Here is a 5,959-nt window from a genome sequence, read left to right on the forward strand (position 1 = left end):
TATCATTCTTCCCCACATGGATGATGATTCGATTTGCAGTCTTGTGCTTCATTAGAATGTTCCGGAATTCCTTGTTCACATCAGAGACAGTTCCTTGATGAAAGCAGCATGTAGTTGTAGTCCTGCTACTGATGTTTCTGAAAATGGAGTCGCCCACTATCAGAGTCCTGGGCTCGGTTGCACTCTGAGCTGAATGCCGCTGTCTGCTCGACCTTGAGCGCCTCTTAGTAGCGATGTTAGCTGCTGGCTGATACGATCCATGTTTAATCACATTTGGGGATTCCTCACCCGCATTCATTAATGCTTCAAATCTTTATAGGGGGTGGTAGAATACCAGTATTCACAAGCCTTGGCATAGCCGTATCTGGGGTAGAGGATGCTACGGCAGCAATATGAGGTCTCACTCCCTGTTTGTGCCATCGATTAGTGTGTCGATCAGTTTCGGCTTGTTCCTCTACACTTGGTATAAACTGTTGAGATTCACTAGATTCATGGGACTCACCGGCTGTATGCTGAGAGGGTCCATGATGACGGTCTGCTGAGTGCTCTGTTTCAAGAACCACAATCCTTTGTAGAAGTTTGCGGCAGTTCATGCAACAAGTAGATTCAACAGGAGGCATTTTCTCTCTCGTCTGTTTGAATGTAGACAGCGGTGTTTTCCTGTCTCCGGAATGTAAGCTGCTGGCAGTGGGAGGCAAATGTCCCCTTTTTTGTAGTATTATTCCAGTCCCAAAGAGTTTTTAGTTTTGGTGTTTGTGGCAAAAATTAGTTGTTTGAGCACTGTGCTGATCTGCTGAAGTAAAAATCTTAGAAAAATCAGAGAAAAGTACAGAAATAAGGAGCAAAGCACAGAGCAGTAAGCAAGAACATCCAAACGGTAGCGAAGCCGGAAGCATGCACTCAGCACTCAGGGCCGCATTGGTGGAAACTTTGGATACGGGCATTGGTGAAGGAGCTGCGGTAGCGGGGTCCTTTTCTTTGAATTTTCAGAGAGTGGAAAGTCCTGTGACAATGGAGGGAGCTACAGGATTAACATCTTCCTCAGATTCTCCAAAGTGGAGTCGCATGGTGAAAAAGGGTCGTCGACAAGGTTTTGAGAATGCTGATACCAAATAAAGATTTCCTGCTTTCATTCCCAGGCAGAAAAAGAAGTCAGGTAATGTCATGTCTGTTGTTGGTACTGGAGCTGTGGGCAACATTAGAATGGTTAAGACCAAGCTGGTGTTTTTGCCTCCAAGTTTACACCTGCCTTGACTTTGTCCGAGTATCTAAAAGAAAAACTTGGACGCGATGTTGCTTGTCAGAGGATTGAAACTGTACAAAGCAGATACAATTAATTTAAAGTATCTGCTGAATGTAATGAAGTCAGTGAAATGTATGACCCGCAGCTCTAGCCTGAAGGGGCTTTTGTTAGATGCTATTATGAGCCGCGTAGGGTGGGACTCAGCGGGTCAAATTCTGCACCAATTGCTGGGAAATGTGTGTGCCCTCGGGTAGAATAAACAAGTACTGGTGCCCCCCATGGACATTCGGGTTGTGTCATACAACTGTCGTGGTCTACGTGTGGGCCAGAGTGTTGGGGATAAAGCCCGTTGTATGGTTGTGGACAGCCTTTTGGAGAACTGTGACATCTTATGCTTGCGAGAGACATTTTTAGCAATGCAAGACTTGGATCAATTGAATTCTTTTAATGATAATTTTAATGGTGCTGGTGAATCCACAACAGATCTTGGTATGGATTTAATTAAAGGTAGGATATCTGGGGGTGTAGCCATACTGTGGAAAAAAATCTTAGATTCACTGTTTAAGGTGGTTAGACTGGAGGTTAATTGGTTTATTGCAATACAGATTACTTATCAAGATAAGAAATGTATTATTCTAAATGTGTATACATCTTATGAATGCCATCATAATATTTCTAGTATTTCTAGTGTGTATGTCATTGGGGATATGAATGCGGACATTTCAGACAGAAATTATTTATTTTATTATTATTAATTATTTTCCAGTCATATTGTTCAGTTTTGCAAAGATAATAATCTCATTTTGTCAAGTGAAGTGTGTTTGCCTGTAGATAGCTATACCTATGTTAGTTAGGCTTGAAACACAACATCATGGTTGGACCATTGTATTAATACAGCAGATACACATGCCTCTTTGAGGGGTATGAGTATCTTATATGATAAAGTAACAACTGATCACATACCTGTTTCTATGGTGATAAGTGTTGATAAGTGTCTCGTAGCGATGTCTAACAATGAGAACAATACTAATTTAGCAAAAATAGATTGGTCAGCACTTACAAAGCATGATATTTTAGTCTATTATGTAAGTACAGATAAATGTCTGAATAATATTCATTTACCTAAGGATGCAATAATGTGTATCGATATTAACTGTAAAGATGTAAATCATCGGAGGGATATCTGTTCAATGTATAATGATATACTGTAGTTAATGCCCTGCATGGTTGTAGTAAGCCATTTTTTAAATCGAAGGATATTCTGAATAAGACTAGGCCTGGCTGGAGTAAATATGTAGCTGAATATCAGGCTGAAGCCCAGGAAGCTTTTAAATGATGGGTTAATGCAGGTAGACCCAGGCAAGGGCCTGAGCTTGAATATAAGAAGTCTACAAATGCAAGATATAAGTATGCTATTCATTTTATCTGTAAAAATTAGCAAACCTTAAGGGCTGATTCTATGGCTATGAAGCTGTTAAATCATAATATTACTGATTTTTGGAAAGAAGTCAGAACTTTTAATAGTTGCAGAGTATCTCTTCCTTGTACTTTAGATGGAGTTTCTGGGGCAGAAAATATTGCGGAGTTATGGAGACAACATTATTGTAGTTTTTTTAATTGCATCCAAAATGAATTGTATAATGTGGATGATATTCAAGTTAATGAACCAATAGTGATTATGTCACATGAGGTGGATCAAGCTATAAACAAATTGCCTCAAAACAAAGCTAGTGGCCTAGATCATATTTCTGCTGAACATCTTAAATTTGGAAGTAAGAGGATAGCCCCTTTATTAGCTATCTGTTTTACTGGCCTCTTGATTCATGGTGTGTTACCAGATTAAATGTTGTCCGTTTTGTTAGTACCAGTTATTAATTAAGAACAAAGCTGGAACGGTAGGTAATTTAGATTATTATAGACCTATAGCTGTAGCTAGTATTTTGTCTAAAGTGTTGGAAAAAATCTTACTGGATAGGATAATTGTGTTTATTAATTCTACAGATAACCAGTTTGGATTTAAGGCCAAAATGGTACTGATCTTTGCATTTATGCATTAAAGGAAATAGTAAATAAGTATAGAGATAAAAACTCATCAGTTTTATGTGTTTCGTTGATGCATCTAAAGCTTTTGATCGGGTTAACCATGCAAAGTTGTTTTTTAAAATGAGAGGGGTGCCAGAATACATTGTGAGAATCCTGGCTTATTGGTATGCCCACCAGATGATGCGAGTAAAATGGGGAAATATAGTCTCTTTTGGGGTTAGTAATGGCGTGAAACAAGGAGGAATTGTATCCCCAATTCTGTTTAATCTTTACATGGATGATCTATCTAAATGTTTGAATGCCTGTAAAACTGGTTCTATGATTGGGAATATTTTAGTGAATCATATTATGTATGCAGATGATTTTGTGGTGTTTAGTCCTAGTAGTGCTGGGCTTCAACAGCTGTTAACCATGTGTTCTGAGTATGGTCTTCAACATGATTGTAACAACGTTCGTAGGTCGGGAAGAAGGAGGTGGGAACCGGCGAACATTCAAACAAAACTTAAATAATAAAATAAACACAAAATAGCACGACAGCCCTCCCACGGCTCTCGGCCCCGCCCCTCTCGTCACAATGATATTCTATATAATCCTGATAAGAGTGTACTTATGATTTGCAGAACTAAGGAGGATAAAAGTATACATTTTCCAGTTTTCAAGTTGTCTAATAAGAGTCTCACTGTGTGTGCGAAAGTAAAATACCTTGGACATTTTATCACTGAGCGCATGATAGATGATGAGGATATTGAAAGGCAACGCCGTATCATGTATATGCAGGCGAATATACTTTTACGTAAGTTTAGTTTCTGTTCAGATGTGATGAAGGTGTCATTGTTTAAAACATACTGTACGACACTTTATACTGCTCATTTGTGGTTCAACTATAGAACATCTAGTTTACAGAAGCTCCAAGTAGCTTATAATGATCCAATGAGAATTTTACTAAGGAGACCTAGATGGCATAGTGCAAGTGAAATGCTTTTGTGTTCAATTCAGTTCAATTCAAATTTATTTGTATAGCGCTTTTCACGATACAAATCATTGCAAAGCAACTTTACAGCAGACTCGGGAAATCAAAATAAAACTAGTGATAACAAGGCGCTCTGATTGTTTTTGTTGTAGAATATGATCGGGGATATATTCACACGTTATAGAAACGAAAAGGATGGTGTATAAAATTGATTTTAAGATAAAAAATAGACGATAAAGAATTAACTTGACGGAGCTCAAACTCAAAACACATGGCAGCAGCAAACCTTGAAAAAAATAAAATAAAAAAAATTTTGTGTGCAAGAGTAATCACATTTAATGCACTCTTACGAAATCTTATGTATGGATTTATCTGCCGGCTTAATGCTTCTAACAATGAGATTATTGAGGGTCTTTCAAATATAAGGGTTAGTACTACACGGTATCAGTCAAAGCTGTGGAGACATTGGTATTGCTGTATTCTGTAAATTATTATTGTGTGTGATAGATGTTATGGGTTGTATATACAGTATGTAGTCCTGTTGTCTTTTAATTTGGACCCTGAGTCTGTAATAAAGTTTGATTGATTGATTGATTGATTGATTGATTGATTGTGCTCAATTTGTGCCGTTAAAATGAACATAATATATATTTCCCTTTCTTAGAAATAACAAACATAATTTGGGGCAGTGACGTCACTCTCCACCTCATGCTGTCCAAATCCCTCCAAACGGTGCCGTTCGTTTGTGCTCGATTTGTGCCGGTTTGTGCCATTAAAAGAAACCCTGTAACCATGACCGCTTCTTAAATAATGTTCACTCTCCACCCCATTTAGCGCGGCTGCAAAAAAAAAAAAAAAAAAGTTCGTGTTTGTGCTGCCTTAAAATTTTACGTTTTGTCAACGCAAATATTCGTTTTTTTTTTTTTTTTTATTGTTCTAATTCGTTTGTGCTCGATTTATACTGTTAGAATATTGAACACTGTATTTATAATAACAATATAATAACAAATATATACTAATTCGGGGCGCTCTCTACAATAAAAATTTATCGGTTCCGTTCGTTTGTGCCATTAAGCATTGTAGCCTATTTATTTCTCCGCCTTAAGACATTATAAATATCTGGAGGAAAAGTGATGTCACACAAGCCAACAAAATTCCTGTCTTCCATCGTTTGCAAATCTGCTGGTTTGTTACAATGTTTTTCAGAGTTTTATTGCCAGTGACCTCATCAAGCTCCAAATCCAAAATTTTCACTGTGTGTATAACAGTTTTTGAAATTTTCTTGGAACAGGCTATTGCAACTTAATTTCACCTTCACATAGCTAGCTATGTCTGTGTTGTTGTTTGTTGCTTAACTATTTAACCTCATTTGTTACAAAAATGCAACACAGGACTAAATTAACTGGTTTATTCAATAACAAACATCACTGAATCAACCTAAATGCATTAATTTATACTAACAAAATAAATGTTAAAGCAGGCTCTTTAATGTAACAAGGTTACTTTTGTAGAGTATCTTTTTTTTATTTTTTATAGGAGCCTATGTAATTCAAAACAAGTAGCCAGACTTTACAACATCGACAAGGACTGTTTAATCACGTAATATTGTGTATCATTTTTAAAGTGTTTGTTTTAAATGTGTATTGCATTATATCGCAGATGATGAAATATTCGGAGCGTAAACTAGACTAAATACACATAGA

Source organism: Sinocyclocheilus anshuiensis, unplaced genomic scaffold (genome assembly GCF_001515605.1).
Source record: "Sinocyclocheilus anshuiensis isolate Anshui unplaced genomic scaffold, SAMN03320099.WGS_v1.1 scaffold5510, whole genome shotgun sequence".
In the NCBI taxonomy this organism is placed as follows: Eukaryota; Metazoa; Chordata; class Actinopteri; order Cypriniformes; family Cyprinidae; genus Sinocyclocheilus; species Sinocyclocheilus anshuiensis.